The sequence below is a fragment of the Pithys albifrons genome, chromosome 7 (assembly GCF_047495875.1).
Source record: "Pithys albifrons albifrons isolate INPA30051 chromosome 7, PitAlb_v1, whole genome shotgun sequence".
In the NCBI taxonomy this organism is placed as follows: domain Eukaryota; kingdom Metazoa; phylum Chordata; class Aves; order Passeriformes; family Thamnophilidae; genus Pithys; species Pithys albifrons.
The window spans coordinates 39,146,153-39,163,005 of record NC_092464.1 but is presented as its reverse complement, the minus strand read 5'-3'; the positions used below and the strand labels follow the sequence as shown (position 1 = coordinate 39,163,005).

Below are 16,853 nucleotides of genomic sequence, written 5' to 3'. Positions count from 1 at the left end.
TGAGTGAATGGATGATGAAACCTTGTTTGGCTGTGTCAGCTTGTCTGTTCCCTGGGTTCCTCTTCAGTAAGCTGGAGGAGGAGATGAGAAAATTCCAGGGTGCTGTTTGTACCATCAAGCTCAGAAGTGGTGACTTCCACTGATAACTACAGTATATGGTTAAACACATGTGGGGTGAATACCCTTGAGTTCACAAAATTTCCATTTTGCCATCGTCATGCATTGCATATGAAGATTGAAGGTTCCCTTCAAATTTGACTATTAGTTAAGGGTTTTTTAGGTTTTGGGCAATAGTTGGAAAAGTGATGTACATCAGTAGTTCAAAAATACGTTTGAAGATATGTTTTCAACATTCTGATGCTTTTCACAATTGAGTTTTTGGTCCTAGGCAAGGTTTTCAAGTCTAAGGTTTCTCACTGTCTATGGTGTGCATCATTTTACTTTCGGTGACACTGCACCAGGCCCTACAGAGATAACATCCTTAAATACCTTTCAGAGGAAGAAAATAATTGGTTTTAGGGCATATGATTATGTTATACACAGAAAGAATAGCTGCACTTTTCTGGGCTCTGCTCTAGTTCTCTTGAATTCAATTCTTTCATTGCAACAATAAGCTTTTCCTTTTAATGGCATAGCAATGTATTTTTTGTAAAGAGTAGAGAAATAAGTTTGAAGAATAATTATATTTGGTACAGGTTTTATTTTTAAAATAATTTATCTTTGTCCTTTTTTATGTCAAGGAAACTTGTGACTACAGTTTAGAATGTAAATACAATGTACTGTAATAGAATTTGAAGGTTTACTTGCTAGAGTGTATTTTAATCTTGTTAATTCTTCATCAAAACAGAGAATTGTAATGGAAATACTGGCAAAACAGGACTGCAGGCATTACTGTCTGTGGACTCCTCATTTACTGGAGAGGATAAAAGCTTCTGGACAGCTTATCTGTAGCATTTTCAGTAAAGCAGCTGTGAGTTTTCACTCTAGAATGGAGCATACAGGCAATAGCAATGGTGATTTTTGTTTCATCATTATGCCACCTCTGAACAGTTGGGTCAAGCTACCTGGCAAAAATTTAAGACTTCTCAGACCCAGGAGGAGGACTAGGTGCCAAAAGTCATTGAAGTTCCTGATTTATGTGGCAGCCAGTCATTAAGAGCAATAATAAATGGTGATTCTTTTTTGGCACTTTCTTGGGGAGCAGGACGAATGTGAGATGGTGACTCTGTGACTGGTCAATGTTGGTGGGGCAGTAGAGCACAGAGCTCATATTCCTCTTGCATTTGGCAGCCATACATAGGTAGGTATAGCCGTTAGTGGAGTTATGTGCATTTTTTTTGCAACAGTGGTTAATTTTTAATCTGTATGTATGCTTTATCTGGAACTATTTTATTAGTTTTCTGCCTTCAGGCTAGGATCTTGTCTTTGCTGTCCAATCTAAACACTGGCTTTCTTCTACTCTTTTATCCTGCAGAAAGCATATACCCACATCATGATTATGATTAGCATTGTACTGGTAGTAAACATTCTCAGGAGGCATGACTGGGTCTCAGAGCTGAGACAGTGCACACAGGCCTGTCTACTGCCTGCCTTGCAGCACTGTACAATCCAAGGCATGCTGTGTAGAGTTCCAGAAATGAGAATGCCTGTCACAGATTAGACTTTGGCATGCTGCAGTCATGGCTTTTCACTCTTCAAAGTGCATGGCACAACTTGCTAACTGCAAGTACTGGAACTGTGAAATCGAATGGCCTTGAGTCAAGACTGGTGTGGCAGGAAGAATTAAATTACCTTTCTGTGCCAGCAGAGTTCATTGCATCTTGAGGAAGAGCTTTGCTGAGGGAGGTCAGTGAGATTTTCCCTGATGGTTTTTTTTTCCTTTCCTGCCCCCCGACATGCATTTTAATTCTTACTGGGAGCTGCTAAACAGCAGAACTGAAAGCCAAACTTACTGGAATGGCTTTAAGAATGAATTTATCTCCTGGTCAGAACTGCTGGTTCCCCACCCCTTTCTTTTTCTTTCCTTGGCTCTGATGGAGTGAGAACTCTGGGGCTTTTCCAGGCCGGGGTGGCTTTTTGTGATCTTTGGTGAAAAAGGAAATTGTAGTTACTTTGCTCAGTCAGTCTCTTTGTGGATCCCTGATCACCAGAGCGTCCTGCAAGGCCTATAAAAAGTAAAGTGAAACAAAATCTGGGGTGGTGGTGAATCTGTCTAAGAGACTGAATAGATTTTTGTCTCTTGGTAACTGTAAGTTGTTTTTTTCTACAAGAAGATGTCTGTGATGGGTGTCGGAAGCCTGAAAGTAAGTCTTAATAGGATGAATGGGATTTTGTTGGATAAGAAGAAAAGTATAAGAAGAAAAGTAGTGCTCTCATTCCTAATCTGATAACTGCTGAAAGACTTAGGCAGAATATGTAGTTTGTAACTAAATTTTCTGAAGTACACCCAGATGTCTTTTGGCCTACTGCATATTGGATAAGTGCTGGATCATTTGGAAATAGTTTGGTTTAGGTAATTGGTTGTATTCATTATAGGGATCAAACCTGTATTTTAGTTAATGGCAAGGTATGTTTCTGTATCTTCAGTTTTGCAGTTTCTGCTAAACAGAAAAGGTGAAATAATAGTGACTGAAACAAAAAGGAACATTTTTATGTGTACAACTCCATGCGGTCAGGAATTTTCTAAGTGTGGTAAAGAAGGAAGTCTATTATGCTGTCTGATCATTTTGGCAGTATTGGTTTTCTGTGGTTCAATAAGTCCTTGGTGAATGTTCTTTAAGAAAAATCATGAGTAGCATCAGTAAAAAAGTACATTGTAGAAACACTCTCTGTCAGGAGTTTTTTTTTAGTGTTTTACTATTTATAAAATTGGTTCATAAGAAGTTCTGAAAAAGATGGAGCTTTCAGGAAGATTTATGATTTTTTGTTTGTTCGTTTTTGTACCTATTTTGAAAGGATAATGGTAAATATCTGGTTGAATTTACACATCTTGTTGTCACTGAATGTGGACAGTTGTCTGCTTGGTTTAAATTAATGGTACTGATGTGCCTTTGAGGCAGTCTGCCAAATCCTTCCAGACTCTGTCCAAAGTTAACACATTTGGTGACTGGCAACAAGTATAGATTTTAGTGTAAAGAGGCATATGCTTAGAAAAGTGACACATCTGAATATTGCAATGAAGATGTCTTCACATTTTTTCTTTTTTTTTTTCTTTTTGGTAATGCTCTCCCCCACCATCTAAGCAAGGAGTTATTAAGCATGAAGTGCCAGCACTTAACAGGAAGTATCATACTTTTACTTGAACATGTAGAGCCCACGTGAAACTCTTTGCCACGGTGTCAGAGGCAGGAAACCTGACAAATCTTCTTCAGGGACCGTTGAATGCTTGGAACTTCACTTACCCAGTGTGGTTTCAGGCACACTGGAGTGCTTGGACAGAAGCCAGATCATCTGAAGATAGAAGCTTCCTGCTACCTGATGGAGAACCGTAATAGGTCCCCATGAACAAATGTCTACTGAGACCATCAAGCTAGAGAGGCAGCAGGACCCGTGAGAACCTATGATGGGAGGTGCTCATGGCCCTCATTATAACTTGTCCTATTATCACCAGCTAGATCAGATAAGGAAAACTTATGCAAATTGTTTCTTTAAGCATGCTAGGTTGTTTTTTCTTATGGGAGTCATAAACTCTGCCAAAGTAAGCTTTCATTCTTCTTTTAAAAGTATGTAGGATGTGTTAAATATGCTTCAAAGCAGCTTGTGCTGTGTTTCTAGCATAGAAATACTTTGCTTCAAAAGCTGTGGGTCTTGTCACAAGTCCAAGGTGACTTTTTGTCTTCTTCAGACTTGCATCTGTACCTTCTTTATGGTTAAAACAGGCTATCCTGTGAGATGTTCCTTTTCTTTCCCAGAAAGGACCATTCTGGTCCTGTAAACTTTGTGCTGTTACCACTGTGGTGTGACAGGTGAGTAATAAAGAATCAGAGATGTAATACGTCCTCAGTTGCACTCTGTCTAGCTTCAATGGGTGTTTTGCATGAGAAAAGTAAGCAGGATTTAGCTCGTGCTGTAATAAATCCCACTCAATCCTATTGAAACCCTGCCTAGCATCCAGTGATAAAATACCTAGTGGTTCTACCTCTTGATTCCAGCAAAATCTTTCTTAAATTATCTCTTGTGGGTGACCCACTCCTAAAGCCAGACAGGTAAATGTGAATGAATCTGATGCTGATGCATGTTTTTAATAGCTGATTATCTGAAGGAGCTATAGAAAATGAAACCCATGAGGGTTTTATATTTTGCTTAGTAATTAAATACCTTATAGTTATTCTTCTTCCTTTAAAGGTACAAATGTGCAGGTACTCCATAGTGGGAAATCAGACATTGTAAATGTCAGCTCTCATGAGCTAATTCATAAAAATGGCATCTCATGCCTTTTCTAAAAATGTGTCATTAACTTAATGATTTTCTATGCTCCAGGAATGTCTCTTTTTAGACTTACCCGTTCCATTTCTGAAATAGTCTCGCTGCGTAGGTCTCTCATAAAATATCAGGTGACCATACTGTAAATGAAGGGAAAAGGTACTTCTACTATTCATTTAAGCTTTGCTTTCCTCAGATTGACAGATGCATTCCTAGAAGACTCTGTTATTGACCCCTCTGTCTCCCAAATCGCAGTATTTTCATTGCAGAACAAAAAATTCATCTCTCCAACCATTGTGTTGATCTCATGCTTTGAGGCAAAGCTTCAAATTCATCCTTGGCAAAGATGAACAAGGTCTCTCCTTGTTTTCGCTTCATCTGTAAATCTCTAACCATACTGACTGATGTCTAATGAAGTGTACAGAAAGTGCTAGAGGTTGAGATGCTTTGCCTGTGACTCAGCATGGTTTTCTCTCCTTTTCAACAAATACTGCTAATAATTGTCAGATTTTATTAGACTTGTGCTTTTATTTTCAATTTCATGCTGTGTATTTTGTTAATTTAGAAAATGAAAAAAGTGTGATTTTGTTCTTGAATACATTAGTGGCAAAAAATACCCATTTACTTCAGAATTACCAGAATCCAGTTGCCAGTCATAATGCTGATGCCTGCAAATAGTTCTCCCCAGTTGTAGAGGACTGAACAAAACTCACAAAGAAATGAAAGGTTAATTAATATTTTTACAGGCCTCAGCATTTGTTGATTGTTCTGAGTCATGCTTGAACTTTTTCAGAATAGTCTTACAGCTTTTTTTGTTTTTTGATTTTGTGATATATGTTGGTAAGTTGTTGACAAATGTGTCATGTAGAGTGGCTTAGTTAAGCAGATGTTTAATAAAATGGCTTGATTCTCTCATTCTTCTAAGTTACCGCTGACCTTACCTGTTTGAGGTTTGAGCAGAAAATAACTACTTCTAAGAAAACCTTCCAGGCTGGGAAACTCTGTGAATGGGCATACTGCAATACAAACCCATCTTATAGTAGAAAGTATCAAATGTCCAATAAAAATAATGGCAATATAAATACTGGTCATAAAATACAGCTTGCAGTGAAAATAAATCTATCGAGTGTGCCTAATCAGCCAATAGTTTGGGTGATGAATTCAAACTACTGATCAGTAGTTTGTATTGATGTTTCCAAAGCATTTGAAATGTTTTTTTTCAGCACAGGTAGTCAAGACGGCAAATAAATAAAGTCCTCCACCCCAGAGTGTTACACATGATTAATGCTCCAAAATAATGGAGACTTCACTCAGTTATGTAAAAAGAACCCCATAGTTCTGATGTTAATTGAAATGAAACTAAAAGAATAACTTAAGAAAGTACTTTAATACAGATTTCTTTACTCTTTTCAGTGAATTAACAGAAAATGAAGCTCTAATAAGGTAAGATTTTGTCTTTTATTCCACCTTAGTAAGACATTCAAGTTAATTGGAGTTAGTTTTAACAAGTATGCTCAGCATTTCAGAGTAGACCATAGACATAGTGTAGGTCGGTATGTCAAAGCACAAATAGGAAAGGACACAACACTGCAGAATGAGTGTAACAACATTTAACTTTTGTTGTTGTTGCTAAGCCACTATTTGGTCTTTTCATCAAAATAAGATACCTGCACAGATTTGAAAACTTCTTTTTGCCTATAAGGAATTTACAGGTAGTTATTTTTCAGCAGATGCTATAGTTGTCACTACTCAGTCAGTGAAAGTCTTCACTTTTTTGTGGTTTGAAAATGAAATATTTGAGTATATACTGATAAAATAAGTAATTTGGTCATAATTTTTATGCTTTGAGATGTGGTGGTGGTGTTTTATGAGTTACATAGTTAAATGAATGCAGGAGGGATGAACTCTTCTAGGAGTGAATTTTTCCCCTTATATATAACATAATTCAGACTCCATTCTGGAAATGGATTCTGCACACAACTGCTAAATGGGCAAAGGGCAGAAGGTCTTTAAATACGTTGCTAACTGCAAGGGATGTTAAAAAAATGAGCTTACCTTTTCTTTTCTTCCATTGCTAGTGAGGTTGCTAGTGAGGCCATTCATGTGATATGTTACCTAGAAAATGAAGCATCCATGTCAAATAAAATAACCAGGCTTACAACAGCAAGTTGTTCTAACAGGTGGCTGCAGAATGAACCTGTTCAGAGCATTGCAGAAATATATAATTCCTTTTCAGTCACAGGTAATAGTTTCAATTTTAGTAGCCACTCACAGGTTACCAGGGAAGGGAATTGTTGTTGGTTATTTTCCTTTCCTCCCATATTTGCCTGTTTTGGTTTTTTTAGCAGTAGTTTCAATAAAAATTTGCAGAGCTTTTAGCTGGATTTCATACATCTATTTCAAGTCAAATGCCTTCCAAAGGGAAGTGTGGTTAAAGGGCATTTTTTTAAAACCTTGATGCTTTAAACCGGTAAAAGTTGCTACATCTACATAAACTGTGTTCCTGATTTGCAAAGGGGTATCCTTGAAATAAGGAAGAGGGAGGCTAAAAAAAGGCAGTTAAGCTATGCAAAATGTAAACTGTTAGAAACCACAAGTGAGTAGAAATGTGAAATATTAATGGAAAAAGCAGTAGTGTTGTGAAAAAGTAATGAGATGTCATAACAAATGATGTTGTGAATAGCAGACCATCTAGTGCTGCAATTCTTTCTTTGTATTAGTACCTGTGCATGCATTTGCAAAGGTGTGTGCATATATAATGTATCTCCAAGACAGCAAGTTGCTGCTCTTTTGTACCAAATCAGTGTGAAGGACTGAAACCCCTTCTGGAATAGCGCTAAGGAACTTTATAATGTGTGTGGAAGCACGTGGGTAGTACAGGGATTTAGCAAATGCCAGAAGAAATTCCAGTTCTGAGCAGTCTTTGTACACTGAGCTCATCAGCATCTGTGATCCAGGAGGACACAAGTCCTGCTTCTGTCTCCTACCAGGATTCAGTCATACGTGAACTGGGCAAACATTGCAAGAACTCATTAAATTTGCTGTGTTTGTAGTTGATCATCTAACAGAAGAGAGCCTTATGTGGAGCCTCTGAATGATAACAGTAATATAAATATCTAAGTAATATGCCTAAGTAATATTGCGTGATGGCAGTAGTGGAAATTTACTTATTTTGTTTACCAGAGTCACAACTGGAAGTATTTGAGAGTATATATTGGTCACTTCTGGATTTCTGCCTTGGCAATGCCTACAGAAGTACCAGATAATTCTGTTAGCAGGACTTTATGTGATTTGACATATGGGTAGTAGAAAACCACCTGCCGTAAGCCATCTTTCTTTATGAGTTAACTACAGTATTTAGTAACTACTGATCCTGTTTGAGCTAGAGTTTATCAGTTAGGTTAAAACTGAAACTATGCAGATTGCAGTGCTATTTATCCCAAATTTCCAGGTCTTAAAAGTGGGTGATTGGTGTGAAAGCTGGAAAAGCTTGTTACAGAAGATGCTTGGTGCCTTCCCCTTGCACTTGAATTGAATTTTCTCTTTTAGTCTCTGTAGTCACAAGCTACATATAATACTCCACCGCAGCTGCAGTGCGTTGGATTCAGGAATCCCTGTTTTGATTTGCCAAGCAGGCAAACTATTTATCTCACATAAGAGAATTTTGAGGTGTGAGGTGGTTACTATCTAAAAATATCAGTGTAGGGAGATAGGATAGGGCTCCAACAGACAAAAACATGGCAAGATAAAGAGGAGTTCACACTGGAATTACGATACTGTGGGTGTAATTAACCATTGGAAATGCTTAGAAAGGAATGTGGTAGATCACTTGGAGTAATTAAATCAAGATTATATCTCCTTCTGAAGTATCTTCTACTAGAGTTACAAGTTCTTGTGCTTCGTAAAGAAATTGCTGCGTGAGGTATTACAGGCAGTGCCAGGGAGGAAGTCAGAGCAGATTATCATAAGAATTCCTTCAGGCCTTTCAAATCCACATCTCCACCAACAAAGGCTCTTATGTGGTACAGGCAGCCACAGAATTTCTAAAATCAGAGCTGGAGCAGGTCACTCCTGTTTCAGCGGTGAAAGGTTGAAAAGTCTCTGAGCAGATCCTTTCAGAGATGTGGTGGTGGGTACTCAGCGCCACTTAGCTTGCAGATTCTGTGTGTTGCAGTCATACAGACCAGTACTGAGCCAGTTTCTGCTCTTATCTGATCCATCCATAAACACAATCCTTCAGCATAATTTTCTAATATTTTACCTGATTTACTTAGTATCTTGTTTTTATACTGAGTTCAATTAAAAGTAATAATTTTTCTCTGATGCTTGTTGAATCCCTTCTGTGATACAAACAAGGTCCTCAATGAATTCAAAATTTTCTTCAGTTGTTCAGTGAGCATAATGCCATCATCTCTAACATAGGATCTTCTATAGCCAGTCTTAATATCCATATGAGTATAAAGGGCAGGGTACATTTTTAGCCGATTTGGTAAAATTCCTAGTGTAAAATAATCTGCTTTCCCCCAAACTGAAAAAGTAGTAACTTGTATGTTTGCTCTGGGATGTGCATTGAATACTGAGGGAGAGTAGAGGGCACCTGTTTTTCAGTTCTCTTCAGCTATGACTTCAGCTGCATCCTTGTCTTACTGGGTAAGAGGCAAAATAGAAAACAGATTAAAATGGTTCGTCCAAAAGTAACTTTATACTAGAAGAAACACAAAACACTATGGGGAATACGGATAGCCCTGACTCGCTCTTGTTTCTTTGATAAGGCACATTAATTTCAATATCCAAAATTAATCAGGAGTTACTGTGCAAAATCTTACAGTGGAAAAATCTGTCAACTTTAGCTCAGAATTATGTCACACTACTGTAGTTAGGTTGTGTAGCTTCTGTGTACAGGAATGTTCAGTGTAACTCCACAGCAGCATGACAGGAAGAAGAGCTAAGAGTTGTGGTGGCTGTATGTGTGCATAAAAAATTATTCAGAAGAGTTTTCATGTAATTCTGGCTATGTAGAAAGACCTGTGAAAAAGGTCTTTGTAAAATTATCCATAGTAATATCATATCCCAGGCATATGGAAAGTATTTTGTGTTCCAGAATACCTGATACTCAACCTGACAGCAGGTGGTGGGCACTTGGTACCTGACTATCACTACTGCTCTCCTTCTCTGGACTGACGTGTACATATGGTTTACACATGGCTGTCTAAACCTGAACTGGAAAAACTGTTAGACTAAAGCAATAGGAAAAATAAAGCAGAGAAAATAAATACCCTTGTGTTTGTATACCAAAGTAAGATGGTTAAGTCAGTCTGTGTCCCTCCACATGGAGGCTCTATCTGCTTTCATGGACATCCAAGAAAGAGAGAAAGGAGAGGGATGGCAAGATGTTGCAGAAAGATTTAAAAAAAGTTAATTACCCTTGCTAGTAGGTTAGGGATTTGTAGCTGTGGTGGAGTGAAAAGGAGAGAAGACTTTGGTTAGTCAGGAATCAAACATGTTGGCTGGTTGCTATGCAATAGTTATGAGAGTTTAGTTTGAAGTTTCTTGCGCACCATGTCTCATGAAAATATATTATATAACCATGGTTTTCACAAATTCCTGATAGCCATAATATACTGAATGTGGAGAGTATTTGAAAACAAACTTCAGGATGTCCTTTATACACATGTTTTTGCTACCACTGAGTCACTCTTAATGGGTACTTCAGTTCTGAAAAGGACTGGAGTGGAAAAGGAGTGGAGGAGGCTGTGTCACCAAAGAAAATTGCTGTCTACATAAGTAAATGTATTTGAGACATCATATTGCTGCTGTTTTCTTCTGTGTGAAAGCTCATGGCTAAGTAACTTAATGTAAAGGAAAATAGTCTTTCCTACCACAGAAGAAATGCCTCTACTGGACAGTAGTACACAGGCCTGCAAAATTGATTTTGGTTATTGCTGAGGGTTTCCTTGGTATTTCTTTCTGCTCAGGCAATGCTGTAAAGGGATTCCAGATGACAGAAAGGAGGAGTTGTGTTCAGGTCTGGGGAGTTCCTTTGGTGCATTTCCAACTGCACTGCTAGTCCCAAATTCATTGTTTGTATTGAAGAACTGCACTTGCTTTAAAAGCTCAGTTTGACTGCATTTGAAAGCTATTCAGTCTTATTTCCTGCATTTTGTTTATTAACCCCTATACAAGAATCCATGTTTTCACCTGGGTAACTTGCTGCTCTCTCCAAAGAAAAAAAATATAGTGTTTTTAAATTTTTTTTAAATTCACATACTGGGTTGGAGCACAGTTTGGTGTAAAGAAATACTCTGGTGCTTATACTCTGCTCACAATGTCTGCTCAGATAAGAGTCAAGCGTGCTGTGCTCACTGTTACATAACTCTACAAAAAGTGTTGATTCAGGGAAATTCTGCTGCTGTGAGAGAATGGGAGCATCGGGAGTGTTCTCTCCCGCTTAATGGAAATGTGGCTTTTGGTGACTAGTACATTCAAAAAATAGCAGGCTGCATGTATGTGCTCATTGACAGAATCCAATTTGAACATCATGATGATGTTCAGGGCAGCAGAGCCTGCTGTTTTCTGCAGCCCTGGGAAGGTGGATGAAGCTCTGGTAGCAGCAGGCTGATACTGCAATGTCTGACTGCTACCAGAAGGGATTTGCAGCCAGACAATTTTTGGTTTTGAGTAACCTTTAGAAGAGTGAATCAGAAAAATTGCCAGGTTGGCCAAACAGGTCAATTCCCATCGGCAGGAGAGACAACTATTCATTTGACTACATCTGCTTCATTTGGCTGGATGGGTCATCCCACTGGATGGAGTGGGCTCCAGAGACCTGCCTGTGGAGAAGAGAGGCAGGTAGGACAATATGCACTGTGTCAGAAATGTCATTTGTCTTTTGGCATTACAGAAATGGTCTTTCCCTATGGATGTGGCGGAGGGGTAGATTGCTAGTCTAATTTTTCAACTTTTGCCATTTTGCACATAGCTCCTCTATTTCAGCCCTGAGGGATCCTGCTAACTACAGAATATTTCAGATTGCTGTACCCTGCTACTAGCACTTGGCAAAGCTTCTCCCCACCCTCCACCCCCCATCCCCACCCTCTATATATTACTGTGAAAATATGGATAAGAAGGTAAATTGAAGGTTGGGAAATTCAGTGTTGACTGAATATTATTCTCCTAGTCCCTCTAGGTAACATATCCATTCCCTGTCTGTTTGCTCACTTTAAGGGGCAAAAGCCTGTCTAGAAGCTGCTAGAGATCCAATGGTGTTATCTAGGTTTGCTTCTAGGTCATTCTCAGTCAGCAGCATCCTTAGAGCAGGCTTTGGTTGCGTTTGTTTCCCCATCCAGTTCTTTCTTTAATTACATCCTATATACACTTGTCCTTTGAGTCCCACAGCTTTTCTTCACTCCAAGTTTAGTCTAGTTTCTTTGCAAGGTTGTGCAGGAGATTCAGTGAATGATTTAATTTTGTCAGCTGAGGTAAACAGACAGTAAAAACATACACCACAGAACAAAATGTTCTCTAATCACTTATTTGACAAGCACAGTTTAATTATTTAACAGATCTTGTAAAACTAATTAAGTCCTTGTAACATGAGACTTAACACTCTCCTATTAACTTTTCCCTGAGAGTTAGAAAAAGACTGCTGTATTTTTGTGTGCAAACTGAGAGCATGCCAGCTAATGAGATTTGACTGAGAATACGTAAAAGGGGCTGGAACCTTTCAGTGCTTCTTAATAGTTTTGCTAATAGGTAGTAAATCCAAGCACATCCCACAGTTAGATAAGATTCTGCCTATGTTGGCAAACCAGAACGTGATGTCTGATGCTTTGCCAAAGCAAAACAGAGTTTTCTTGGCCCAGCTGTATTTTTTTTTTAATGTTTAGCTTAGTAAAAAGAAAAGCTGTAAGTTGTAGTCTTGCTCAAGGCGTATAATTGAAAATAATTTTCTGTAGCATGATAGATTTCATGTTGCTACAAAATAAATATTTAATCAGCTCTAATATTTTTGGTTCCCTCAGGCAGGGAGAAAAGTTCTAACTTTTTACTTGAGTAAGTGCAAATGCAATATAGAAGGATGTTCAAAGTAAAATACATGTATATCCTAGACTTTTTTTTAAAGGTGCAGCCAGCCAGGATTGATGGCTGATTTTGTTCTTGACAGAGAACGCTTCATTTCAAAGTTAAAAAGCCCCTCTCCTCACAAAAGAAAAAGAACCCAAAAAGATAAATGTAAACTGAACTGAACTGCAAGCCAGCATCCGTGTTTGATTGATTAGGGTTATATGGTGAACTAGATCAGTTACAATTACACTGGGAGGGGGGGAAGCCCAAATGCATCCTGAAATGCTTTGCTTTTCAGTCACAAAGTTGCCTCAACCATGCCAGCCCAACTCAATGACTGAATGAAACAGACTAGTGACCCTGTACAGTCTCACTTACTGGTTAGTTTATAATTCCTTGATCTTATGTGATCTACTGGACTCTTTATTCAGGGCCGTCACTTTTTAGTACAAAAGAGTATTATGAGCAGGGAATATTTCTTTTCAGAGCTGCTCTGTCAAGCACAGCAGCAGAGTTTGGCCCTTGGAGGACATGAGCTCTGTTGTGGGCCTTGTGTGAAAGCTGTAACTCCTGTGATCCTCATCAGACGGGAGGATGGGAGACAAGCACTTAAATTTCTTGCTCCTCCTATGTTTGCAGAGGGAGTAAGGACTGAGTCCACTTGATTTTTTTTTTTCAGATGTGGACTGCTGACTCAAGTTTCTTCTGTTTTTCCTTTCTGCTCAAGTGTCAGTAAGAGCTCTCCCTGGTACCGTGCTGGGCAGACCTGTATCTGTAATGGATCAGTCTTGAGACAGTCATCATTCTTGCATTTAAGAAAACCTTTTAGGACACATCTGCTCATTAGTGCTCTTTTTGTTTTTGATCTTAGAAACTTGTTCTCATCCTTCTTGCCACCATCATCTTTCATTCTACCTTCAAAAATTAATTAAAAAACCCATTGTCCCTTCTTTGATGTAATAATCACAGGAAACAAACCCTGGAGGTAAAGGTAAAATAGTACAATTTCAGGAGGGAAATGGTATATTCTGAACTGAGGCTTGAAGTGCATGTGCCTCTCACAGAAAGGCACCACGTTTCTCTAAAGATCACCCAGAAACTGAGGAAAATATTCCTTGCTATGTCTGACTGTAACTTAAGAAATGTAGTACTGAATTTTTGCTGACTGTGAAGATGTCGGGTTAAAATTTGTCATAGTCTTTTAGTTACAGTAGATGTGTAGTACAGAGAGAGAATACTATTGAACAGTTGCGACAAGTTTTGAAATTTCTGATTTCCTTTATATTAAGATGCTAACCAAAGACACTATTAGTCTCATCCCCTGACTGAGGCTGATTCAGAGAGCATTGCTTTTCAGTTACAGAGTGGGGTGGTAAAATCTAAAGACGTACAGGATAGTAAAAAAAATGTGTAGAGCTGCTTTAAAATATAATGACAGTACTATCCCATCAAGATTTCCAGGTAAATAGCCACAGTGCAGATATTCACCAGCTCTGATTTTCTTGAGATATAGGATGTTGTGCTTTTTCTGGCCCAAAATTCCATTTCTGAAAACTAACTGATTGGAAAATTCTTAGTTTTATACAAAGAGCTTCAGCTTTGGTGGCAGCAAGAGTTAAGTGAAAAGGACAGGGAGTGCTCTCTTCTTTCAACAAGTTCTATCCTCAGTGGGAAAATGGCAGGCTGACCCTGGTGTGTTCCTGTTCTACATGGGTGGATGTGATGTTCTGTGTTTCCAAAAGTTGGTTATAGTTGCAGCTTTCACATATGGGAAGAGACAGAGGTTAAACACGAGACTGCTGTAAAAACGTACTAGCATTCATAATATTTAAATTTTATTATTCCTTACTTCCTTGAAATAAAACGATTAACAGAACACAAAATAATAATAGAAGAGGAAAAAAAGTAATTTGTTCTTACAGGATCATAGAATGGCTTGGGTTGGAAGGGACCTTGAAAATCATCTAGTTCCAAACCTCCTCACCATGAGCAAGGTCACCTTCCACTAGGCCAGGCTGCTCAAAGCTGCATCCAGTCTGGGCCTGAACACTTCCAGGGATCAGGCATCTACAGCTCCTCTGGGAAACCTCTTCCAGTTCCTCACTACCCTCACAAAGAATCCTAACTAGGTTCTTAAATCCTGGTTCTGATTGGCATAATATTGCAGTCATTGTATGAAACCTTTTAGGTCCCCTTAACTTTTTCTGCCTACCTTAGATTGCCAGTACAGTTTGCTCCAATTAATTCTTAAATGAAGTGGAAATCACACAAATAGGAGTTATTTGAAGCTGCAGAATGATTTTACACTCATGCTTATACAATGAGCTAAACTGCACAGCTGACCAAAACACAGTCCTTAATTCACAATTCCAGCCTGTTTTTTCACTTCAGTGGCTTTTTAAACTTCCCTCTAGTCTTTATGCACCATTTTATGTGGTTTCACTGAAATTCTGAAAAAAAAAAAGGAAAATGAACCATGGACATGTAGAAATGTACAAGGACAGATGAACTGAGAGGTTTTGTGTAGGAATGAGGCATGGAGAAAGCAGTTCTGCAAGAATGGTTTAATGAAAGTGCTTGAGATGGCAAAGTCACATAGAGAAAAAGTTTCATTAGTTGAGAAGGAATGCATGACAGGAAAGATGCAATTTACTGGACTGGAAGTCTTTCTTGGTGACAGCAAGTGGTATAATTTTCCAAAGTGTCTCTATTATTTGGGAATTAAAAACTTGGTTGAATAAACACTAGAAAAAAACACCACAGAACCTGTGCTTCTTTAGGTGAATACTGTTCAAACAGAAAGCCTTTTCTGCCTCTGCATTCTAACTTGCTTGAGACAGCTCCATGAGTCTGGTTCAGGCTTGGGATAAAACCATAAGGTATGTTTTCTCTGCTCGCTCTTTTTTTTTCCCCAGATGTTATTACACTGCAGCTTGGCTCTGTCCACATAGTCTGGAGCTGACTGTGTTGAAACTTGCTTTAGCCGCCGCAGAATTTAACAGCTTTTGGCTTTGTAAGTAATGCCTTAGGAGAACTCTTGCTCATCTGTTCCCTGAGCCAAAGGAAAACTCCTTCAGTAGCTTTCCCAGTGTTTTCTCTGGCTGGAACACATAGTTACCAATTGCTAGGTGAAGATACACTATCTTAAATCATCTTTTATTTTTTTATTTTCGGCTTGTCGAGCTGACATATTTTAAGATATCCACTTGAAGTAAAACAGTGAAAGAACCCTTTCACAATGGATTTTTTTTCTTTTCCCTGTATCCCATTTAATTAAATTCTTCCACTGGTGGGAAAAATACTTTTCCTGAATGTAAATGTGTGGCAAGTAGTTGAACACTGAATCAGTCAGTCACATTTCTGTGTTAAGCATACTTCTCCCAATATTTTTTGTAGCAAAAGGATTTATCTTAGGGATCTTGTTCAGAAATTTCTTTACACGAGTTTCCTAGCCCTTTATGATTGGATTTCAGGAAATCTGATCATATTGGCATTTAATCCAATGCGAGAAATGCATCCATTGAGAAATTGTTAAATAGGATCTCAGTAAACATTTGGACTATATTTTGCAAGTACAAATCACTAGGAAATATTTGCATATTTATTTGTTGAATTTCAGCTTCCATTTCGGGTTAGATGAGACATAAACAATTATACAGCACCTCTGGCAAAGGATTACTCTTCAAAGCAAGTCAAAGCAACACAGAATTCAGTGGAAGATTTAAAAGTTTTAGAAGGAACTGTGAAAATCTTGCACTTTGTTTCAGCTCCATACATTTTATGTCAAGTATGGAATTAATGTAGATTTTTACTCTTATATATCTTTGTTTTACTCTATCTTTCTAAAAATATTTATGGCAGCACTGGTCAGAGACAGAGACTGCACCTTTGTCAGCATTGTTAATGGAAAAAAATTACTCTAAGTTAAATCCAGCTAAAATATTTTTGGGTTTTATTTTGAAAGGGTCTATGGGTCAGACTCTGCATTGTACTTTGTAACAGAGGCCAAAGATAAATGTGATCTGCCAGAAAGGTGTTAATAGGCTTTTTGCAAGATCCAAGATCAGAAGGCCAGGTACCACAGCATGCTTCAGTGCCCTAGCAGGGGAAATAACTCCTTGGATATATTCTTGGCTTGCTTAATTTTAGGAGAATCTCTGCAGAAATTATAAGTGAAAATTAATGTAATTAATTATAATTAGTATAGTGTTTATAGTGAATACATGTTCCAAAATCTTTAATAACAGTGAAGGAGTCTTCATAGCTTTCAGGAAATGTAGATTTACAGCAGCAATTAGATCACTTAGGCCAGCCCTAAATACTTTTGAACTCTACGTTTGCGGTCCACTTGCATCTTAGAAAGTCCT

General features: G+C 38.2%; 1 protein-coding gene across 12 annotated transcripts in view; it reads left to right on the top strand.

Moving 5' to 3' along the window:
* THRB (thyroid hormone receptor beta) overlaps window positions 1-16,853 on the top strand; it is a 165,575-nt gene that overhangs the window by 29,003 nt on the left and 119,719 nt on the right. For 6 of the 12 annotated variants that reach the window (XM_071561092.1, XM_071561085.1, XM_071561084.1 and 3 more), the window contains exon 2: window positions 5,836-5,865. The exons of the other annotated variants lie outside the window; for them this stretch is intronic. The gene's annotated coding sequence lies outside the window, so the exon portion shown is untranslated. The remainder of the gene's footprint in view (window positions 1-5,835; window positions 5,866-16,853) is intronic. 12 annotated transcript variants of the gene reach the window in all.